Consider the following 25,150-nt stretch of genomic DNA (forward strand, 5'->3'; position numbering starts at 1 on the left):
GGTGTCCGGTTGCTCCAGGACAATGCCCCTGTCCACACGGCTTCTGTTGCCACGGCTGCACTGAAGGAGTGCGGCTTCGAAGAAATACACCACCCACCCTACAGTCCAGACTTGGCACCGAGTGACTATTTCCTGTTCTCAAACTCGAAGAGGGATCTCAGAGGACGGAGATTTCAAAACGATAGTGAGGTGCAAGAGGCAGTTTTCCAGCATTTTGCGGACAAAACTTCGGACTATTTTTTCAAGGGTTGAAAGGTTGAAAGGTGTTAAAAGTGCATCGAAGTTAAGGGTGACTATGTCGAGAAATGATACACTTGTTTCGTCTCTATGACTATTAAAAGTTGGTCGGGTCGGAAACTTATGGAACCACCCTCGTATGTCCATGACGGGTGTGATTTTCACTTAACAAAAGGAAGTCACGTGGGATTGCATGACGCTTGCGAAATGTGAATGGCGAAACGCAACTGGTGTGTTGTGTTGCACTCCATGGCAGCTACCAGGAAACCGAAGTAAACTTATGAGACACTGGATTACAGGTATGTTGGCGTCTGTTTTCAGTCCTACACAATTTCACATTACGAAAGGAAGGAAAGGAAATCAGAAGACGAAGAGGAAGAGGTGGCGAAAGAGAACAATAAAGTTACGTTCCAGTGTTCTAGGCTGGAGACAAGGGGTCTTCCGTGTGGAACATTACAACACATGTACATGGATACATATGGGTATGTTGTCTGGCGATGCTGATATATTTGCATGGAGAAGTGTGCATGGTTCTAGACTTTTTTTTATGGCGTAATCCGGATATCGGCACCTCTCACGTTGTGGCTTACATGTGACCAGCCAAGTGCTGTGCCCCTACTAGTGCATCCACAAACGACAAAACCAAACATGTGGGAAGGTATAGCGGTCTGTTTTTGATTACTCATATGTAACGCGAAAATGTATCGTTTTCAGGTTGCTGCCACTGCTCCACGTTCCATGTGCTCGCAATTGTCTTGCGTGTATGATTAAACCAACGACGACACCCACCAGAGCGGAAGTGTTTTGCGCACACACGTTTCAGCATGAAGCCTGCAGGTAACTTCTGAATACTGATTATGAATTTACATATTGTAGCTGAGTAATTCCGAATGCCCAGGATGACATATGCTTACAACATTGTGACATCAGTGCAGCGGCATAACCACTAATGTAGTGCCCCAAAAAATGAACGAGGGGGCTCCTCCACCTCATGTAAGGGCCTCATAAGACAACCCCTGAAATGTTTTTCTGGCTATGTAACTGCATCGTTATGACGTAATTGTCATTGTTGTCCATAATTTCTTGAATATGTCTTGAATATATGAAAAAAATATCTGGTTGACAACGTATGTCTTGCAGGCATCAGCAAACAAGAGCATGTGTTGTTTTGTATAGCACCTTATGTACTTTTTTGTAATTTCAGGTGGACGTAAATTGTAGAAGGCAGCTAGTGGGGGAAAATATCATGGTCATAGGTCATGTGGCTCCTGGTACATGCCCCTGTGGAGTAACCTTTTCAGAACACACACATACAGTTTGCTCACAGAACCAATGAGTAGGATGTTGCTCGAATACCGAGAGAAAATGGCATGACAGATACAAAGATCGTATGACATAGTATGGGAATAAAAACATTTTTCACGAGGGGATGCATGAAACACCGTTGCAGTATTGTGCATGTGCATGAACCATTGTGTGTGACACAAGCCGTGAGGGCACACCCGCCTCGGAGACACTTTGGGAAGCATACAACACAGCGATTGCTAATATGGTGGACGCTTCTCTTTTCTTTTTGGCCGTGATCCGATTTACGGGCGAATATCTTCTACCGAAATGATACTACCATCGGCCGTATTGAGACTTCGGCTGTAATGAGACACTTAGGTATTAAATGATTTTCCGCCGTAATGAGACTTTCGGCCGTAATGAGACTTTCGGCCGTAATGAGACTTTCGGCCGTAATGAGATGTTACCCTCCTGATTTCTTGAAAGTGGGAGACTTACATTTTTTATGCCAATTAGATATGCTTTAATTGTCACAAAAAGGTCTCTATGACTCGCACTCTCCTCAAATAATGAGGAGCAATAACTGCGCAATGGATGATCCAGACTCTGTTATGCGGTGAAGTTCTGTATTTTGTCTGCAGTAGCTTTACGTACAACACTCATGTTTCCCAATAACAGCCATTTCCAATAATGTTCCTTACTTTCCTTACTTTCTTACTTTCTACTGTATATGCCTACAAAATAAGGGACAGGACGGCAATAGGACGCGACCCTGCGGCCATGCTCCTAATACGACACAACTTAGTTCTGGATTGCGCCTGAACTTCAATAAAGCGTTTTCCCTCCTTTCCGGGGATGTTCACCGTTAAACATCCTGCCGACCCTCTTCGGATGGGGAGCCTAATCTCTGCCTAATAAAACGCGTTTGTATCACTGTATACGAACGGCTCAAGTGAACAACAGCGTGCCTGGGTTGGAAGGTCCACGTGTCGGATTAACTACACGCGCCTGTTGAGGGGCCATCGATACGCAATTAGTCACGTGGGAACTACTAGCCATGCAGTCGGCACACGAGGTACGCGGTTAAATACTCATTCCCTCCCTGATGAAGCACGTCTACAGTTTTCGCTGGGACAAGTCTGCTACGGCAGAACGCTATAAACGCCCAAAGGCAAGAAGAAAGCTACGGAAGCCATTGGATGGATCGTGATTGGTCTTTCTTCTGCACTCCAAAGCAGACGAGGTTGCCCGGATGTTGAAGTTGCCCTCACGTTGATATGGGGGACGTTTCGACTTGCGCCAAGATGAACATGACGATGGTAAATGATAGTGAAGCTTGGGACGATGCTCTGGCTCTAGATTATTTTGTGTCCATCTTCACCTTCTTGAGTTGCGCATGTCTCGTTTTACGTCCGCTATCTTCTACGAAACAGACTATATAGGCTTATAAAATGTCTGCCATATTTCACTCGCCGGGGAAAGAATATGCCTGAAAGTGAGCTTGCCCGCTTGTGGAAGCTGTCCTTTGCCTTTCCTCCTGTGAAGATTGAAAAAAAAAAAAAACCTTTATGATGTGCTCGGTTGTTTTGCTTTCATTACATTGTTCGCACGTTGAATTTTCTGGTAGTTGCAACTTGCGCAAGAAGCTTGCTCGGTGAGCGCCGACCCCGTCTTGAACCATGCGGAACTCCCACACACGTCTGTGTACCGCCCAAAGCCACAGTTGCTTCGCGGTGCCATATGATGCGGGACGTTAAAAAATGGAACTCCAGAATCGGCCCGTCACAGCGGCTCTTTTTGACGCACTCCTTCAGGTAACGAGCCGTCGGCTGCCGGCAGTGCTTGAGTGAGGGCGCGGATACGGAAACCGCCTTTGTGTTCAATGCGAGCGCTGCCACTCGTCCAATTTTGCGCAAGAGCTGTGAAAATGATGTTTGTTTGTAAGCAGAAAAAAAGGAGAAGATGAGAAAATATGTTGGTTTGTTTTGTTTGTAAGAAAATAAAAGAGCAGAAGAGGAGAAAAGATGTTTGCTAGCTTGCCTGCTTAGATGCTTGCGAATACGGAGCAACGCCAGCAACACAAAATCCTCGGTTTCGACAGCCGTGTACATTGTGCGCTCGGTGATCTGGTCCTGCACATTCCAATGCGTCGTTCGGCACGAAATGCAGCCCCAGACGATTCACGGAGTTTCAGAAACTAACAGCGTTTTCCCCTAACGTGCATCGCATCTTTACAGGAAATATCGGCGTTGAGTTGCAAAACCAAATCAAAAGGGGAGAGGGAAAAAAGTCGTTAAGTTTGCATGGTTAATAAACTCGTTGACCCGCTCCTTTTTCCTGTCCGCGCGCAGAAGGCGCCGAATTACTGATATTTCTATCAGCATTCATATCGATATTCATATCGATGTGAATACCGATATTTTTATCGATAAATATTGATACTTTAAAATTATCGATAATATCGCAGGCTAAAAATACCGATGATATCGATAAGAATATCGATACCGTTCCATCCCGAGTGGTCGGTCTGTGGATTAATTTTGGCCACCTGAGGTTTATTTAACCTTAGCGGAAATCTCAGGGGGGCGGTGGGGGGGGGGGGCACACGGCACACCATATACTTAACGCTCCTCGACGAAGCAACTTCTACGCTGCCACCAAGTTGTAGGCATCCTCGGTCGGGTTCAAACCCGCAACCTTGAGACCAGTAGGCTGACACGCTGCACACTCATCCACGGAGGCCACTGAGGGAATATGCAGGTTCGCGTTGAGCCGTATAGTTGCGTTCTTACTATATTTTCTCAGCACGCTCACATGCACCAAGGCTTTGCCGTTGAACCAACAAACTGAAAAAAGAGAACCAACCGCATCATCTAGTACTCATTGGCAGAGGTAACATGACCTTGAGTGTGAGGGCAACGACGAGACAGGACGGACGAAGGAACACACACACAAACGACTCACAAACAAAGAAGAAAAAAGTTGTCCTTCCAAGACTCACTCAGTCATGTTGTCTCTGCCAAGATTACACCAGCTTGCTTGCATCTTGCTATTGACTCCAACATAGTACTCATCCCATGCATGGCCGTGATGAAACATGTTGCGACGCGCACCGTGTTTCAGGCGATGGTGTGCGTCGAAATAAATTCTTAAAAATCTAACATAAAAAATCCTGGCTTGAAAATCCACCTTCCGCAATAAATCGCTGAAAAATCCACGCTCTCAAAATACACACTGCCAAAATAAATAATAGTTAGGCTGGAGGGAATGTGCCGTGTGTTAACTTAAGGGTGGCACAACGTTGTTTTCAATGCAACGCACGATTCGAACGTTTCTTTCTTTCTTTTCTTATAAATATATCTGCTTAAAAGTGCAGAAGACGACGCGCGCATGAATACAGGAATAACAAGCACCCACGGTACACGCACACTTCAACCTGGTTGAGCTGTGAACGAGGCTAAACCCGAAGACGTACTTCCGGTGGCTTCTGATATCGGGTGCGGTCACGTGAATAGAATGGTGGTGGTGGTGGTGGTGGTGGTGAAAGGGCTTGCCGTTGTCGGCCTCACGTATGTGGGCAACGTCACGACTGACGCCCTGGGGAAATGTGCGTCCTGGGCCGACTTCTAGGGGAACTGTGCCGACATATGTCTGAAAGCGTCTGAGGAAAACCCAGGAAAAACCCCAGACAGCACAGCCGGCACCGGGATTCGAACCCGGGTACCTCCCAGTCTCGACCACGTGAATAGATGGTGACAACTCCCGAGCAGAATTTTTGCCCAACGAGAGTTTACTCTCAACGTGGTTGCCGAAACAGACGCTGTTTTCGAGTAGCTGAATGTCCATACGGCCGTACTATTTTCCGAGGCGGACATATGGAGCTTCGGCCGTCCACCAATCAGAGAGGAATTATTTCGAAATATTTATTTTGAAGAGTTGATTTCGTGACGTTTATTTCTACGAGTTAATTTTGTCACCGTGGATCAGTGATTTCCCTACACCCCCCTCAGGGGGGTGTACACCCTCCCTGCCTTTTTGCAACATCCCCCCCCCCCCTGAAATTTCTTAGGTGACCCCACCCAGCTCGGCTACCAACACGTTCTGGTAGTGAGTCCGGCGCAGCGAATTACATCCTGTGCTGTCAAACTTGGGCTGTATGGCCACAGTCATGCAGATGATCGTACCATGCATTTGTCCAAAATCATTTGAAAGTGACTGTGCAATGCATATATTGCGCGTATGTACGAGCAAAAATGCGTGCGGGCACGCAAACTCAATGTGGATCATCAAGAGCCATTTGCGCCCAACTCAACCAAGCGAGGTGTTGTAAGGTTTTCACCGTTGATTGCTATGTGTTCGTTGACAAGATGGTAGTCTCTAATCTCTGTCGGTCGTGTGATTATGCATCTTAATGTTGAAATGCCGTTCATAATGAATCTCTATTCTAATGTAGTGTGTTCTAAAGTAATAACACGTACAAATAAACCGGGAAAGCTGTACAGTATGTCATCGTTGTGCCACGATTCTTTCCGTGTCTAAGAAAAATTCCGTAAGTGGAACCTTCACCAAGCATGACCCCCCCCCCCCCCCCCCTTGAAAGCTCGGCACCCCCCCAGTAGTGAATTTCTGGGGAAATCACTGCCGTGGATATTGACAGAGTTCATTTGGAAAAGTTAGTTTGAACGGTAGATTTTTACGTCATTTATTTCTCAATGTTTTATTTTTAAATGATTTATTTCAGCGTCATCCCTCAGGGGGTCACTGAATCGGCTGAAAAGAAGAGAAGACGTTACTCGATACGGATCCATCTCAGTGCTGGGATTCCCGTCCTCCGTCATTGTAGATTGGAGTACTCATTTCTCTTCTTCTTCTTTTTCAAATATTCCAGGAAACTCATTTATAGGCGAACCGAGGTGTGCACATAGAGGAAACAACAACAACTTTATTTTGAGATGGAGAGTGGGGAGGTTGAGGAGTGGGGAGAGTGGGGAGGTTCATCGCGAGAGGCGGTACTCTACCCCATTGCTGGTGGGGATGTGGGGAATAAAATAATGAGCCCCTTCAAAATAACGATCGAAGTCCGATGGTGTCCAGAAATGTCAAAAGAGCTTTGAGCGCAGATCGTTGCTGGGCTGGATTGGGCCAGGGACCAAGCAATTTCGATAGGGAGAAGGGGCGAGAGTCCAGCTGACTAAGAGACTCGGAAAGTGCGGTTCGGGAAGGTTGGTAGTGGGGGCAATGAAGAAGAATGTGCTTCAGACCCTCAAGAGCACCACAGTGGCAACGGGTGGGAGAGTCAACGTGTCTCAAGCGGTAACGCCACTGAGCTGTAAAGGCCACATCGAGTCGCATTCGGTGGATTAATGCAGCATCTTGACGAGAGGCGTTTCGTGGCATGCGGAAAGCGAGCGTTGGATCAACTCTGCTCAACAAAGATGGGGGGAGAATGTCGGTTGTCCATTGGCGGGAAGCCAGGGGTGTCACGAGGCGTCGCAGAATGGAACGGCGGTCTCCTCTCAGCAGAGCAATACTGGTCCGTGTCCGATACGAGAGTGCTGCTTCTGCGGCGCTGTCGGCCTGCTCGTTCCCCACGACACCACAATGGGCTCGAACCCACTGGAGAACTAGCCTGTGGCCTGCTGCGTAGACAGTGTGGTAAGCCATTAACACATCTTCACAGATGTGTTAATGGCTTACCACACTGTCTACGCAGCAGGCCACAGGCTAGTTCTCCAGTGGGTTCGAGCCCATCCCAGTGGGCCCATCCCAGTGGGTTCTCCAGTGGGTTCGAGCCCATCGAGTCTAGTAGGGGTGCGGATGGGCCTCGTATGCCGGAATTTCAATAGCTTGAAGGGCAGATTTGGAGTCTGTGAAGATTGCCCATTCCCGCGGGGTAAAATCAGCGATGTGTTTTAGAAAGAAAAGGATGGCTTAGAGTTTTGCAGCTGTTGAGGAGGTTGGATGTGAAAGGCGTCGTCCTTGCACATACGCCTTCGGATGGTATGACGAATGCTGAGGCGGACTTGTTGTTGCGGGATGCGCCATCTGTATATGCTGCCGTGAACGTAGAAAACTTCTCGTCTATCAGAGCATGAAAATGGACTCGGAGGACTTGAAGGGGGACCTGATCTCTTCTTTCCAGAAGGTTCGGAAGGCTTACGAAAGTCGGCGGTACCGGCAGAGACCAGGGGGCTTCCGGCGGTATAATGTCCTTAGCTATGAAGCCAGTGAGAGTCGGGCGTGTCATCTGCTCTACTCGATAGAAGTCGCTTTCAGGGCGGTATCAAATTTTCCTGAGGAGCGGGGGACTGGGAATGTGAGCACGCAAACGTAGGAAGTGCCGAGCCGTTTCACGTTCACGTAGAACCTCAACCGGGAGTTCACCAGCTTCAGCCAGTACTTGCCGTGTTTCAGCCATTCTTGGAACTCGGAGGCAGCGACGAAGGCTTCGAGCAAACAGGGACCGAAGGGTATTTAATGATGCTGTTGATATCCTGTGCAGAATAGGAAGGCTGTAATGCACAGTCGCCCTCACCAACGCTGCGTGAACTGCAAGCAGGGAGCGCTGATCACAGCCCCATCCTGAGCCAGAAAGATGTTGAATTGCGGGGAGCCATCGCTGCACTTTAGTTTCAAGGTGTTTAATGTGGTGAGCCCAGCGCAAGTCCGAGTCGATTACCACGCCAAGGAAGCGGTGGAAGCTTACCGGCTCAAGCTTCTTGGCACCAACCCAAAGAGGGAAATTAGTCATAGCTTAGCGCGTGAAAGGGAGCTCGACGCACTTTTCGGGTGAAAGGTCCATCCCAAAGTGCGTGAGGTACGTATGTACATTATTTAAAGCGAGCTGCAGGCGGCGCTGTATGGCTGGGCGTGATTTTCCTACTGTCCAAAGGGCGACGTGATCTGCATACACGGAAAACGACACTTCGCGAGGAATTACGGATTGTAGGCCGGCCATCACCACATTAAAGAGTGTCGGACTGATAATACTTCCTTGGGGGACTCCTTGATGAAAAGGATACTGAGGGCTTTGGCCTTGGGACGTACGGACAGCGACAGTTCGGTCCGTAAGGAAGTCTTGGAGTTCCTTATCTTCCGTCACACCCGTGTGTCAACCAGGCGGATGAACATGAAATTGACAGCCGGATAGCTGATCCAAAGAGCGCATTGGTGCACTGCTCCGAGCAAGAAATATGTAAACCGAAACCAATTAATTACCCGAAAAAATCACTAAGTGTCGACGCGTTTCTTTTTCTTGCAATATTTTTCGCTGAAGGTCCGGATGAGTAAAACAGAAGTTTCGTAAGCGTGCGAAGTAAAAGTGGAAAGTTAGCATGTTTATTTAATTAGTGAGCGTATGCAAATGAGCCGCCCACTACTCAGTTCATGGCCGATGTCCCAAGGATCTTTACCAAAAAGAAATTTCTTCGCTAGCGCCACCTGTTCCCGAATTATTCAGCCGGGGGATTTTCGTGAAAACCCCTGTAGAAGTGAGCTTGGTTTGCCTGGATGCGCGTACTTTTGACACTGCGAAAATTTTAGGTCCTTGGCCAGCACACCACCAAGCGGTCGCATTGCGGACTGCGCTGCGGTTTCTTGAGTCAACCAAGTTGATCTCCTCTGTGACCCAAGTTGATTATTTGGTAACCTGTGACCTGTGCGTTAGGACTACGACACGATTGCATCTTTACGTTGTGCCTTGAGACTGTGAAACTGTGACGCTATGTTTTGACTCACACTGTCTTTGACTCTCTGCTCTGACTGGCTCTTCGTCTTCTTTCACCGACGGAACTCTTCCTCTTATCGCCTTTCCTCTTCTTTTTTTTCTGTGTAGGTGTACTTGTGTAGCCACGCAATCCGACTTAATCGCGACTAAGTCGGACTCGCGATAACTTCCCAATTTTTTCTCCTTCCTTCTGTCCGTCATCAGCATCGTCACCAGTCATTGTCGTCTTCACCGTCGTCTACAATTTGTGCCGCCGTCCACTTCATCTTCGTTCACCGGGCACGTGGAGCCCATTCCTGCCATAACAGGCTTTTATGTTTCTAGTGTTAAAACCATTGAACTCTCATAATCACTAGAAACCAAGCCAGCGAAGAGGAGCACCTCAACATGTGAGCCGCCATGATCGATACGGTAGGCCTAGCGTGTTACGAACAGTGGCACCTACGAGTGCCCTGCGCTGTTGTTTCATGTTGCAGCACAAGATTTAAACCGTACGATACTCGTTCGCTAAAGAATCCAAGCGCACACGTGATGGCAGACAAAACACACACACTTCGCACACGGCATGGCACGCGGAGCAGAGCGGAAGCGGAAGCGACTTGCATTGGATTGGATACCATTGCGCCGAACGTGCCTGGTCTTCACACGTGGAAAGGCTGTGGCGAAATCCGGCCCAATCCAAAATATCGATCATGGCGCCTCCCGGACTTGGACATTGGGAGAGGGTCTTGCCTCGGTACAACTCCTTTGCTCTCCCCCATCACTCTCTCTCCCAGCTTTTCTTCTGGCCTTTCTACTTATGATTTCTATGGTTAAAACAGCATCAGTTATTTATGTGTAAGGTGTAAATGAGCTTGACTATGTTTTCCAAAACCCGTATTCCCACAATAAATATGAAAACGGAAAAGGCCTGCACAGTAAATCGTTTTACACCTTTAGTCACACAAAACAGGTGAATTCCGAAAAAAAAAAAAAAAACAGCCTTTGTTATTCCGCAAACTGAAGGAGGGTGTAAGAAGACCATTACAAAAGGTGAATATCGACATAGACCACATTTTATCCCAGCGTCGTTCATTAAGGGTGTAAATGAGGCGTGTTTACGTCCAATACACTTTTTTATACCCTATTCGAACTGGAAATATGGTATTGAAAATTGTGTATTAATTGGCGATATGTGAACAAAAGAAAAAGTATACTGGTTTCACAGCTCTACTCAGCAGGTAATCACATAATAGACGATAGCATGAGTTAAAAACACAGTATTTGACTGGGAAGGATGTACAGGAAGTTAGCTGTTATCTTTGACTATACGTACGTGCTGACAGAAGTACGTTTTAATTGTAAAGACGCGTTTCCGTCACCGTCACAAACGTTTTCCGCCCGACTATACACTTAACGATCATGCTCTTACTCGGCACTTACGTTGGTCGCACAGTGCTGCCGAGCTATTCGACGTACCTGTAACGTACGTACCTCTTGCTTGATGACAATACACACCTGTAACGCTCAGGTCTCCCTTCAAGTCCGCGTACGCGGTGGAGGGAGGCAAACGGGAGCCGGTTCTTCATATTTTGGAGAAGGGTCCCTTGATAACACGGTCCGCCCCGGGTGGGCCGTGTCCTTGAATGCGCGGCCAATAACACGGTCGTCGGGGCAGCATCCTTTGCGGTGCTGTTCCCGGGAACATTTTTTTCTAAAACCTGTAACACTCAGGTCTCCCTTCAACTCCGCGTACGCGGTGGAGGGAGGAAAAGGGGAGCCGGTGCTTCATATTTTGGAAGAAGGGCCCCTTGATAACGCGGTCCGCCCAAGGGTGGGCCGTGTCCTTGAATGCGCGGCCAATAACACGGTCGTCGGGGTAGCATCCTTTGCGGTGCTGTTCGCGGGAAGATTTTTTCCTAAAACGTGTAACACTCAGGTCTCCCTTCAACTCCGCGTACGCGGTGGAGGGAGGCAAACGGGAGCCGGTTCTTCATATTTTGGAGAAGGGTCCCTTGATAACACGGTCCGCCCCGGGTGGGCCGTGTCCTTGAATGCGCGGCCAATAACACGGTCGTCGGGGCAGCATCCTTTGCGGTGCTGTTCCCGGGAACATTTTTTCCTAAAACCTGTAACACTCAGGTCTCCCTTCAACTCCGCGTACGCGGTGGAGGGAGGAAAAGGGGAGCCGGTGCTTCATATTTTGGAAGAAGGGCCCCTTGATAACGCGGTCCGCCCAAGGGTGGGCCGTGTCCTTGAATGCGCGGCCAATAACACGGTCGTCGGGGTAGCATCCTTTGCGGTGCTGTTCGCGGGAAGATTTTTTCCTAAAACGTGTAACACTCAGGTCTCCCTTCAACTCCGCGTACGCGGTGGAGGGAGGCAAACGGGAGCCGGTTCTTCATATCTTGGAGAAGGGTCCCTTGATAACACGGTCCGCCCCGGGTGGGCCGTGTCCTTGAATGCGCGGCCAATAACACGGTCGTCGGGGCAGCATCCTTTGCGGTGCTGTTCCCGGGAACATTTTTTCCTAAAACCTGTAACACTCAGGTCTCCCTTCAACTCCGCGTACGCGGTGGAGGGAGGAAAAGGGGAGCCGGTGCTTCATATTTTGGAAGAAGGGCCCCTTGATAACGCGGTCCGCCCAAGGGTGGGCCGTGTCCTTGAATGCGCGGCCAATAACACGGTCGTCGGGGTAGCATCCTTTGCGGTGCTGTTCGCGGGAAGATTTTTTCCTAAAACGTGTAACACTCAGGTCTCCCTTCAACTCCGCGTACGCGGTGGAGGGAGGCAAACGGGAGCCGGTTCTTCATATTTTGGAGAAGGGTCCCTTGATAACACGGTCCGCCCCGGGTGGGCCGTGTCCTTGAATGCGCGGCCAATAACACGGTCGTCGGGGCAGCATCCTTTGCGGTGCTGTTCCCGGGAACATTTTTTCCTAAAACCTGTAACACTCAGGTCTCCCTTCAACTCCGCGTACGCGGTGGAGGGAGGAAAAGGGGAGCCGGTGCTTCATATTTTGGAAGAAGGGCCCCTTGATAACGCGGTCCGCCCAAGGGTGGGCCGTGTCCTTGAATGCGCGGCCAATAACACGGTCGTCGGGGTAGCATCCTTTGCGGTGCTGTTCGCGGGAAGATTTTTTCCTAAAACGTGTAACACTCAGGTCTCCCTTCAACTCCGCGTACGCGGTGGAGGGAGGAAAAGGGGAGCCGGTGCTTCATATTTTGGAAGAAGGGCCCCTTGATAACGCGGTCCGCCCAAGGGTGGGCCGTGTCCTTGAATACGCGGCCAATAACACGGTCGTCGGGGCAGCATCCTTTGCGGTGCTGTTCCCGGGAAGATTTTTTTCCTAAAACCTGTAACGCTCAGGTCCCCCTTCAACTCCGCGTACGCGGTGGAGGGAGGAAAAGGGGAGCCTGTGCTTCATATTTTGGGAGACGGGCCCCTTGATAACGCGGTCCGCCCAAGGGTGGGCCGTGTCCTTGAATGCGCGGCCAATAACACGGTCGTCGGGGCAGCATCCTTTGCGGTGCTGTTCCCGGGAACATTTTTTCCTAAAACCTGTAACACTCAGGTCTCCCTTCAACTCCGCGTACGCGGTGGAGGGAGGAAAAGGGGAGCCGGTGCTTCATATTTTGGAAGAAGGGCCCCTTGATAACGCGGTCCGCCCAAGGGTGGGCCGTGTCCTTGAATGCGCGGCCAATAACACGGTCGTCGGGGTAGCATCCTTTGCGGTGCTGTTCGCGGGAAGATTTTTTCCTAAAACGTGTAACACTCAGGTCTCCCTTCAACTCCGCGTACGCGGTGGAGGGAGGAAAAGGGGAGCCGGTGCTTCATATTTTGGAAGAAGGGCCCCTTGATAACGCGGTCCGCCCAAGGGTGGGCCGTGTCCTTGAATGCGCGGCCAATAACACGGTCGTCGGGGTAGCATCCTTTGCGGTGCTGTTCGCGGGAAGATTTTTTCCTAAAACGTGTAACACTCAGGTCTCCCTTCAACTCCGCGTACGCGGTGGAGGGAGGAAAAGGGGAGCCGGTGCTTCATATTTTGGAAGAAGGGCCCCTTGATAACGCGGTCCGCCCAAGGGTGGGCCGTGTCCTTGAATACGCGGCCAATAACACGGTCGTCGGGGCAGCATCCTTTGCGGTGCTGTTCCCGGGAAGATTTTTTTCCTAAAACCTGTAACGCTCAGGTCCCCCTTCAACTCCGCGTACGCGGTGGAGGGAGGAAAAGGGGAGCCTGTGCTTCATATTTTGGGAGACGGGCCCCTTGATAACGCGGTCCGCCCAAGGGTGGGCCGTGTCCTTGAATGCGCGGCCAATAACACGGTCGTCGGGGTAGCATCCTTTGCGGTGCTGTTCCCGGGAAGATTTTTTTCCTAAAACCTGTAACGCTCAGGTCCCCCTTCAACTCCGCGTACGCGGTGGAGGGAGGAAAAGGGGAGCCTGTGCTTCATATTTTGGGAGACGGGCCCCTTGATAACGCGGTCCGCGCAAGGGTGGGCCGTGTCCTTGAATGCGCGGCCAATAACACGGTCGTCGGGGCAGCATCCTTTGCGGTGCTGTTCCCGGGAAGATTTTTTTCCTAAAACCTGTAACACTCAGGTCTCCCTTCAACTCCGCGTACGCGGTGGAGGGAGGAAAAGGGGAGCCGGTGCTACATATTTTGGATAAGGGCCCCTTGATAACGCGGTCCGCACCCGGGTGGGCCGTGTCTCTGAAGGCGCCGTCGGTAAAACGGTTGTCGGGGCAGTACCCTTTGCGGTGCTGTTCCCGGGAAGATTTTATCCTAAAACCTGTAACTCTCAGGTCCCCCTTCAACTCCTCGTACGCGGTGGAGGGTGGAAAAGGGGAGCCGGTGCTTCATATTTTGGATAAGGGCCCCTTGATAACGCGGTCCGCACCCGGGTGGACCGTGTCTCTGAACGCGCCGTCGGTAAAACGGTCGTCGGGGCAGTACCCTTTGCGGTGCTGTTCCCGGGAAGATTTTATCCTAAAACCTGTAACGCTCAGGTCGCCCTTCAACTCCGCTACGCGGTGGAGGGAGGAGAAGGGGAGCCGGTGCTTCATATTTCGGAGAAGAGCCCCTTGATAACGCGGTCCGCACCCGGGTGGGCCGTGTCTCTGAAGGCGCCGTCGGTAAAACGGTTGTCGGGGCAGTACCCTTTGCGGTGCTGTTCCCGGGAAGATTTTATCCTAAAACCTGTAACTCTCAGGTCCCCCTTCAACTCCTCGTACGCGGTGGAGGGTGGAAAAGGGGAGCCGGTGCTTCATATTTTGGATAAGGGCCCCTTGATAACGCGGTCCGCACCCGGGTTGACCGTGTCTCTGAACGCGCCGTCGGTAAAACGGTCGTCGGGGCAGTACCCTTTGCGGTGCTGTTCCCGGGAAGATTTTATCCTAAAACCTGTAACGCTCAGGTCGCCCTTCAACTCCGCTACGCGGTGGAGGGAGGAGAAGGGGAGCCGGTGCTTCATATTTCGGAGAAGAGCCCCTTGATAACGCGGTCCGCACCCGGGTGGGCCGTGTCTCTGAAGGCGCCGTCGGTAAAAACGGTTGTCGGGGCAGTACCCTTTGCGGTGCTGTTCCCGGGAAGATTTTATCCTAAAACCTGTAACTCTCAGGTCCCCCTTCAACTCCTCGTACGCGGTGGAGGGTGGAAAAGGGGAGCCGGTGCTTCATATTTTGGATAAGGGCCCCTTGATAACGCGGTCCGCACCCGGGTGGACCGTGTCTCTGAACGCGCCGTCGGTAAAACGGTCGTCGGGGCAGTACCCTTTGCGGTGCTGTTCCCGGGAAGATTTTATCCTAAAACCTGTAACGCTCAGGTCGCCCTTCAACCCCGCGTACGCGGGGGAGGGGGGAAAAGGGGAGCCGGTGCTTCATATTTTGGAGAAGGACCCCTTGATAACGAGGTCCGCCCAAGGGTGGGCCGTGTCCTTGAATGCGCGGCCAGTAACATGGTCGTCGGGGCAACATCCTTTGCGGTGCTGTTCCCGGGAAGATTTTTTCCTAAAACTTGTAACGCTCAGGTCTCCCTTCAACTCCGCGTAGGCGGTGGAGGGAGGAAAAGGGGAGCCGGTGCTTCATATTTTGGATAAGGGCCCCTTGATAACGCGGTCCGCCCCCGGGTGGCTCGTGTCCTTGAATCCGCGGCCAATAACACGGTCGTCGGGGCAGCATCCTTTGCGGTGCTGTTCCCGGGAAGATTTTTTCCTAAACCCTGTAACTCTCAGGTCCCCCTTCAACTCCGCGTACGCGGTGGTGGGGGGAAAAGGGGAGCCGGTGCTTCATATTTTGGAGAAGGGCCCCTTGATAACGCGGTCTGCCCCAGGATGGGCCGTGGCCCTGAACACGCCGTTGGTAAAACGGTCGCAGGGGCAGCACCCTTTGCGGTGCTGATCCCGGGAAGATTTTTTTCTTAAAAACCTTAAACCTTTCTTAAACCTTCTTAAACCTTCTTAAAGCCTTCTTCAACCATTTCTTAAAAACCTGACGCGTTGCGCTCCAGTTTAGTTTGTACGCTGGAACAACGTCTGGAAATCTGCCGTTATCAGGGCGGTACTTGCCATAGAAGCAAAAACGTCGGAAGGCATGGCTCAGCATGCTGCCGCGCGGGCTAGCTTTGAATGGAATACACTCCTGAAAAATGTGCTTTCTGCACAATGCACCTGATGCAACAATGTTTTTTAAGGAACGCACTGATGTAAAGGGCGGTTTAAGAAATATCAATCTGAAAGGTGTAATAAAGGTGTCCGCCATAGGTCAAGCCTTAGGTCAATTAGTTCGTTGGGTTAGGTTAGGTAAAAGTAAAAAGTAAAAAATAAAGCTATAAAATTCGTTGAAGAATTTTTTTACGGTATTATCCCATTTGACACTCAGTTTCGGTTTCGGTTTCAGAAGTCAATACCATACCTCAGCGCACAACAACGAACAACCGCCGTCGTCGGTTTCGGATGGCAGTTACGAGGCAGCCGCTGTCCTGGCAAGCACCTTTGTCATGCGACCAAACTGTCCCAACTTCAGAAATATGCATACTAAATTGCGCATCAAGATCGTGTTGAAACGCGAGCGAGGACCGTCGTACGTGCACTCGAATCTCAATGGGGGAAAAGCATAGGGCTGTGCACAGGGAAACGTTTCCTCAGTGTATAGTAATGCAGTAATTCTTCGAGTCGGTGTCGCTGGATGCGAAATGTTAGATCCGCGTTCGAGGAGATTCTGCAGGCAATTCTGCCATTTTGTTTTTTGGAATAACCTGCGATGTTACGGGACAAATTTATGAACAAAGTGGGAGTATGTAATCTAGCTGGTGGACGAGTGAGAAGGATAATATTTCATTCAGCGAGTCCGCGGAACAAAGTGGACACTTAAAACAACTACAACTTTATTGTGATGATGACATGCATGACAGGCATGGACACTAGCTTCTTTTGATTTGATTATGCATTGTCCACATTGTTTCGTCTCTGGTCTTCTGCGTATCCTTGAACTAGAGACAGACATGATCCGGGCTGACCCGTGGCCCGCCGGCTACCGCGGGTAGGCTGGTTTTCAGTGTCCACTTTGTACCGTGGACTCGATGAATGAAATATTACCCTTCTCACTTGTGCATCAACTAGCTTATCCAAGCTAGCTAGCTTATATTATATTTCCCAGGAATACAAAAATATTTCCACCGTTCGATAGGTCACCTAGCCTATCCGCTAGCTCCGAATGATCAGCGAGGAGGAGAGGCGGTCTGTGCACCTCGCCTGCAAATGATGTTTTTCTTTTTTTTTTCGTCTTTTTTTTTTATGAATGGAGCCCTCGTAATCAGGTGCGGCTGATGTCGGTGATATACCGCAGCCCAGAGAAATGCTGGTTCACAGTGCGATTTTCAGAACGTCTTGCGAAGGCGCAGAAACAGTGAAAGGAGCTTCGGCGGAGCTGGTGGTGAAAGAGCTCGCCGTTGTCAGCCTCAGTGATTTCCCCAGAAATTTACTGATGGGGGGGAGGTGCCGAGCTTTCAAGGGGGGGGGGGTATGCTTGGTGAAGGTTCCACTTAGGGAATTTTTCTTAGACACGGAAATAATCGTGGCACAATGGTGACATCTCTGCACAGCTTTCCCGTTTTATTTGTACATGATATTACGTTAGAACACACAGTACATTAGAATACAGATTCATTATGAACGACATTTCAACATTAAGATGCATAATCAGACGACCGACAAAGAAAAAAGACTAGCACCTTGTGTCACGAAGCTCAATGAATACCTAGCAACCAACGGTGAAAACCTAAGATGAAAAAAGCAGAATACCTCGCTCGATTGAGTTGGGCGCAAATGGTTCTTGATGATCCACATTGAGTTTGCGTGCCCGCACGCATTTTTGCTCGTATATGCGCGCAATATATGCATTGAACAGTCACTTTCAAATGATTTTGGACAAATGCATGGTACGATCATCTGCATGATTGTGGTCCTACAGCCCAAGTTTGACAGTACAGGATGTAATTCGCTGCGCCGGACTCTCTACCAGAACGTGTTGGTGGCCGAGCTGGGTGGGGTCACCTGAGAAATTTCAGGGGGGGTGTTGCAAAAATGCAGGGGGGTGTAGGGAAATCCCTGGTCGGCCTCACAGAGGTGGGCAACGTCACGACTGACGCTCTGGGGGAATGTGCGTCCTGTCGACTTCTAAGGGAACTGTGTCGATATATGTCTGACAGCATGTGAGGAAAATCCAGGAGACCTCCAGACAGCACAGCCGGCACCGGAATTCGAACCCTTGTACCTCCCAGTCTCGACGTGACATGGCCAGCACGCTAACCACTCAGCCAGGCGAGCTGGTGAGGAACTGGTTATGTACTTCAACTATTGCGAGCCATGTTCTATCTACTGTCCATTGACGGCATCCGTTTCCTCCACACTAATCTTTATCAGCTAATAAAGAGTTCAAAGTATGGATATGTCTATACGACAGAAATGTGTAATCCGATAAACTCGTGTGGGTTTGTGCTAATACCTGGGAGGTACGATTTTTTGGCTGTTCGCTCTCTAAGCTGAAGCGGACTTGGGCGATTCCGACCTGCCTACGTGGTCCTGGTGGTTCTTTTGTGGATTCGGGCCGTCCTTTTTTAAGTCTGCCGGCCGGGCCAGGTCGGACTGGGGTTCTTTTCTAAGGGTGTGGGCAGGGCTTGGCCAAAAAATAGCAGCCCGTGTGAATCTCTACCTCGAACTCAAGGAAATCTTGCTCCTTCTCATAAGAATAGAGGTGCCAGATTCAACCATGTTCTTTCATCTCCCCCAAATTTCCAACTTTCAAATTTTCAAAATTTTCTGAAAAACAAAACAAATTGTGCATCTCTACACTATCCGCCCAAGTGCGGAAACTGCGATGATAGATAATACAAGCACTACTGGCATCTTCCGTTAAAGTCAGTGCAGTTCTACAAAATAACGCAACGTCTGGGATTCCTGCTGATGATTCAATCAAAGTGGCGTTTCCCAAGCGCCCGTCGTATATGAACCGTACTTGTCTCCCATGTATCACATTATTTCATTTACTTTAAGGAAGAGCTTTTGCACCGGAAGATGATAGCCGTGTTGAAACTTGCAGAAGCAACTGGGACAACGTTCGCAATGCCATTCTTGGTTTCTATAACAGTTCCGTGATCCGATTCTAAAATCTCACGTGTATTTGTCAAATATGACTTCGTAATGCATATCCACTTCAAAGAGTTCATCTGCTTACAACAACAACAACTTTATTCCGAGATGATGAATGGGGAGTTTCGTCGCCAGGGGCGATACTCTGCCCCATTGCTGGTGGTGATGTGGGGAGTGAAATAATGAGCCCCTTCACAATAAGCGTCCAAGTCTTATACGGTGTCCAAAAAGGTCAAAAGAGCTTTGAGGGTAGAGCGTTGGTCGGCTGGATCTGGCCAGCATCTGCTTACAATGTTTGATACGACTACTCCTTCGCAATATACTAAACAAACTCAGTCAGTTTTTGATACTTTATTAGTTATTATTTGTTCTGTTTGAATGCGCTAGTATGCACCGTTTTAGGAATATGCAAGTATGGTCTTGTCTCGAGAGTGCTTAAAATTAAACTTGCACACATGTCGGCACTTACTATCATGGTTTACAACTGCCTTTTCCTTCGATTAGCGCAACTTAGCTGCAAGCTCTCCAATAAAATTTCAAACTCCTGTCTCTAGAGACGGTGCCCAAAATCTGTACTTGCTCGTTCCGTACCATTTCATCTTCCGTGCTGTACAACTGACGTTATTTTGACGTCGCGCTATGCACATCGAATTTTGCGAGTTTTCTACCTTTGTAAGTCCCCTGCGAATATTTCTTTCGTTTCCTAAATGAACTCTACCCACTCCCATTAATATCAACTTCTAGATATTATAAGTCCATGTATTTGTAATAGCGTCTATATGTCTATCATGTGCAGTTCTGGCAAGCGATATGTATCTCTCTCACTTAAACGCTCTCACGCATAAGACAACGCACCGTTTGCTTCGCAGTGTTGTATTACGAATAAGCTCTAATTATTTAGAATGCCATTGCACGGTTCTAGAGAGGGTGTCTCTCATGCGAAATCGTGGAGGCGTATCCTCGCAAAGAGCCAGGTGTTGACGGGATTGATTATATAGGATTAAGTGATCCACCGGACAGGAAACGGCTTCGGATGACACAATAGACCTCGTTCTATAACATGCGGAACTTGGTCAACTTTCTGACTTTTGAAGCGAATATTTATCCAATTTCCCCCTTAAGAAAACAGATCGGGCGCTGAGGTTTCCTTCTATTCACAAAACAGTGAACGTAACTCTTCGAGGCATTCACAACGCGACAATGGCCGGCGTCATTTTTCAGCGTGTGTCGCCCGTTACATCCAACACGACGTCAAAATGCAGGAGGAGGTCTCATCGATTCCTTGGGCAAACAGAGCGGCCCAACTTATTGGATTTCTCCCTGCCTGGCCATCTTGCGTTGCCTCACAGCTCGAGGACGAGTTCACTTGGAACGAGGCAGCCATTTTCTGCAGCGATGTCGAGTCGAAGGAGGAGTGAGTGGAGGACATCTTGTCAGTGTTTCAGATACCCTCTATTTCTATCGGCTATATCAGTTAACGACGTGGGGACATGCAACACATGTCGGTTACTGTGACCATATCGGCATAAATGCGCGTACCTACACTTATACTAAAATGAAACACTAAAATCGAAACACAGATGACTGTCTGCAGGGGCTTTAATCAGTGGTTCTAGTTCCAGGCTGTGACGAGTGCTTTGGTTGCTCTAAAGACGTTTTATGAGATGGTCTGTATGGGATCCAAAGACCCGTGTCTGCATTTACTTAGCTCTTTTGAGCTTTTCTCTGACTTTTCTTTCGTCGTTCATCACCTTCTGCGCAGACAACAATTCTGCCTCACCCAGCGCTCGACTTCACTTGCTCAATCAACTATAGACGCTGAACGACACAGCCCTTCATTAGCGCTGAAAGAAATTAATTCCTTAGCCGACAGGGATTTTCTCCCGGATATTCGGTGCCGCTGATAAAAAAAGAAAGAGAGCATAAAAATAAAAAAGCTCATCAGCATATTCCCTTCTTTGGCATCGCACCAATCGCATGGACTGTGCGCACAATCTCTTCTTTCTACTTTAGCGCTTCCTTGGCGTCTCTATCGCTGCACACGCCAAGAGCGCTTCATTGATTTTCCTGTTATCGCCATGCCCACGGCTACCAAGGCATGAGGCGAAAACGACGACGTCATGGGACCCTCGAGCCAATGAGATGACGAGCGACAGTGAGGGGTGAAAAATCGATCGGGACAGTGCGCATGCGCCTCGCACACTCTGCTAGTGGATGTTTCTATGTTTTATTATTAATCCCGGACGACAACTCAAACAGAGCCAAGAAACTTGGAAGCAATCCAGTGAAAGAAGATTGGACGCCGATCGAACCTAGGGGGATTCTTGTCATTTTCTTATTTAGCGTACACTAGCGTACAAAAACAACCGAGTGCCGAAATCAGATAAGACCGAAAACATAGACGTTCGTGCGGCGTTCAAAACGTTATTTTCACCTAACCGGGAGACACACAGCACAATTTCGTTTAGAAACACAGAAGGGAAAGAGTGGGGGCCGATATTAGATCAATACCGTCAATCGGAAGTAAATATTAGTTTTTCCCGTGAGCCGCTGTGAAAAAGTCAACAGAGCGGCAGCAAACAGAAGGCACGTATAAAGCTCTCCGCGCACGGGGATGTTCTCAGCGAGTATCGTGGTGGCGGCCACGTCGAGGCTCTCACATCCACGGTAAGATTTTCATCCCGTATATTAGTTATTGGAATCATAATGTTTTTTATCGGACGTTCACGTTCCTGAAATTCAGTACTTAACTATACAGTGCTGAACGTGATCAATGACGATATAAGCGAGCATGCAGCCCAAATTCATTCGCACGTGTCTCGCGGATACAGCCGCTAGGGGCACTGGATTCTGAACAAGAAACTCAACGAACTATCTCAGCGGTAGAGTCAAAGACACAGAACATATTCTTATGTCGTGTGTGCGGCCTTCAGACCCGTTTGTGGCTCGGACAATCGCGACTTTTCCACGGTACCGTGTACTTGGCCCCCACACCAAAGACGTTGCACACTGCAAGGTCTGATTACATTTCTTAAAGCAATCGGGTCACACGACAAGTTCTCACTGACTGTCTTTCTGTGCTGATTGTTCACATTCCATCTGTGCAAGTGACTGTGTTTTGACTGTGGCTGTATGTGACCATTCAACACTTTCCTGCTTTCGATCACCTTTTTCTTTTTCTTTCTGTCATCCCTTATATTATGACTAACTGATAAGTCGTGTTGTTCGGTTTTGCTCTTTAAACAATGCCGGCATCCTCGTAGTTGGTGTCAATTTCTTCGTATCATTTTCACTAACTCACTCGACTCATCCTGGTGTGACATACACTGAAAGGTGAATTGACTCGATGCGACTGTCCCATGACGCCAAGTTTAATGTCCCTTGACGCAGAGGCCATGGACCTCTGGCGCACCAAGATCCGTAAGTTAGGTTACTGACTTTCTTCATGGGTACACCCTTATATCTAGACGAATCCTTGTCAGGACAGCTGTCACTTGACAGGTTGTGACTGTCACGAGTCGTTACATCGTGAACACCAACAGGCGGCAAAATGCGGGAAACGGAGCTTATGCAACGCCATCAGCTTGTATGCGCATGCGAGTACAGAAGCGCGGTCTCAGTTCCGAGGTTGGGGCTGTTTGGGATTTAGGGGCGTGTACGATCGGTGTTCCAACAGAACCCTCGAGGCCATTGGTGGAGGGCGCAGGCTTCAATTACTATAGTCTGGGAAAATCTTCCCATACAAGAACTCTAGAGTGCATGACGATGCAGATTGCCAGTCGAGAGCACCACTACTGAAACCAATACTGGCCTTGAGCGCGATGGCTCGACCTCAAACGGTGTCAAAGCAACACGACGACTATGACAGGAATCCGTTACTTACACTGACATGAGCATCCTGTTACTGGAGATCATCCTTCAGCCTCCGCATATGCAAGGCATTCTCCACAAGCAGTGACCGGCACCGGTGCATCACGTGCTCGCTCATGTCATCGTCATCATATATTCGTTGCTGTTGCCGCCTTCTTACGAACTACGAGGTTGCACGAACGAGGATAGCATGGTACAAGTTTGCTGACACGCGTTGTCCGCTATACAAGGATGTTAAAGATGATGTCGGTGAGCTAAGACTTCAGCGCGCGTTGAAGAATCCTCTGTAGACAAAGGTAATCCGCAGACTGACCACTGTCACATCGCTAATGATCACAGTTGTCTCGTGCTCATATCCAAAAAGGCGAAATCATGATTACCTACGAATAAAACCGCGAATGACGAGGTAATTTACTGTTAGACGAATACACATACGAAGACATCAAGAAGTCTTCGAGTCATTTAGGGGATCTTTGTGGGAGTAGAAAAATTCGTCAAGTGACGAATTCAATATCTCCCGTCTTTTTCTTCCTATAATCAAACTCAAACTCAAACTCGAACGACACAGTCCCCGACCAAACCACTTCAGATCATATGTGGTAGAGTATAACCATCATGACTCGTATGCAGCAAAAGCGCTATATACTGGCCAGCCAACATGGTTTGCTTCTTTTTATCTCTTTTTTTTTCTTTTTTGCGTAAAGACGTTTGTGGTGTGCCGGCTACGTAAACGGTTGCTGTCCGTATACGAGCCATTTGACCCGCCTTCATCACTATTTTAACAAATCCAAATGGACGTGCCCGGTCCGATGCCATGGTCGTCCTATGCAACCGCTGTATACGTCGTCCTATGCAATCGTCCTGACTCGCTACTGCGAGGCAAAAAAAGCACTTCCGCAGGGAACAGACCCCCCCCCCCCCCCATGAAGGTAGCGGTACACACACACATACATTGGATGATGATGAAGCGGCGATTCACCGCCGCTGAGGTGGCGATACAAGTCGTCTCTGTATATGGAAACCTCGTTTTTTCGTCTCGGGGATAACGGACTATCATTATCGTCTCGGTACCCAGCGGTCATTATCACGCTCAAGGACAAGGCAACTGCTTCAACCCTGCAGACTGACCCAACAAGTCTGCTTGTTTGTTTGTAACGAAAAAAAAAAGAGAAGAAATTGAAGTCGTCTCCCGACTTGTTCTGCTACTCCTAACATAAATTCTCACCCCACACCCACCCCCCAAAAATACTTCTCATGTGCTCTACTCGCAAGTTCGCTATTCACTATGCACATGTTCGCTATTCAGAAGTCCGCTATTCCTATGTTCACTATTCACAATTATCCACTATTCACACGTTCACTAGAAGTCCCCTATTCACAATTATCACAAGATCATGCACAGAGGATGCTACAAGGTGGTGTCTATCCCACAGCTCTGAACAAATTTCACAAGTGCCGCCAAGGCAGCATCCCTCGTGTTCGGTGCCCAAAGTCCCAACACCTACACTACATTGAAGACACTGCTGTCTAGTCGAGCAAGTGTAGCTTTTAGTGTAGCTCTTTGAGACGCATACCTAGTGCAGTGCATTATAATGCCCAACAAGTACTTAGCATACGTCCCATTGCTGCCGTGTATGTCGATCTCCCGCAGATGACATCAGGTGAAACCTTGCAATTACTTATGTTAGCTTATACAGCACATCAGTCGTAGGGACGCGGGCAAATAGATTTTGCAATGCTGCCCCTATAACTTCGTGACAACGTGATGCAAGCTAATGCTCCAACTGTGGCGTCATGGCTGAGTATGTCTGCACAGAAAATGAGCTCTACGGAATTGAGAGGCGGCTACTCCGTGCTCAGTTAAGTGCCGTCAGTGTGCAGGAAGTCGTTCAACCGGGCTCCAATTTTAGGCCCTTGTCAAGAACCTTGTGCAACGCCATCGAGATCTTCCAATGTTTATGAAGTTCCTTTCAGACATTTCATTTCAGTTTTGTTTTTGTTTTTCGTTTCTTCATCGGATCTTTCTTTTGTTCGGCACATTTCACTTCATCCTCATATCTCTCATCTAATGTTACACATGTAATGGGGTTGGTGGTGGTGGAGTGCGGAAAGAGCTCACCGTTCGTAGCGTACTGCTCCCTATATTGCGGTGAAACACCCTGTCATGTTAACCATTTCCCTGTGACTATTGTTGGTGGTGACGACAGGGGGGGGGGGACGAAGTAGCTTGCCGTTGTTGACTGCCACGACGAAAATGACGCAGGCAATATATGAACCAATTGGGGTAGAGCAGCGCATTAGCCCCCCGGAGTATGTATTGGAAAGCAACAGAGCGTGGATAATCAAAAGGTGCAATTTTCATCGAAGATTAAGACATGCATGCAGTCTGAGGTTTAAATCTGCG

The 25,150-nt window shown here is 49.0% G+C and overlaps 1 protein-coding gene and 2 long non-coding RNA genes across 5 annotated transcripts in view; all 3 read left to right on the plus strand.

Annotated features, from left to right (window-relative positions):
• The window catches only part of LOC135396590 (uncharacterized), a 356,249-nt gene that overhangs the window by 17,124 nt on the left and 313,975 nt on the right, over positions 1-25,150 (plus strand). The window lies entirely within an intron of this gene.
• LOC135397938 (uncharacterized) overlaps positions 1-25,150 on the plus strand; it is a 71,337-nt gene that overhangs the window by 5,829 nt on the left and 40,358 nt on the right. The gene's annotated exons all lie outside the window — the stretch shown is intronic.
• Positions 578-1,654, plus strand: LOC135397936 (uncharacterized). The gene is made up of 3 exons (XR_010423896.1): positions 578-895; positions 952-1,074; positions 1,442-1,654. It is a non-coding gene; the product is annotated as an uncharacterized LOC135397936 (long non-coding RNA).

Source organism: Ornithodoros turicata, chromosome 6 (genome assembly GCF_037126465.1).
Source record: "Ornithodoros turicata isolate Travis chromosome 6, ASM3712646v1, whole genome shotgun sequence".
Classification (NCBI taxonomy): Eukaryota; Metazoa; Arthropoda; class Arachnida; order Ixodida; family Argasidae; genus Ornithodoros; species Ornithodoros turicata.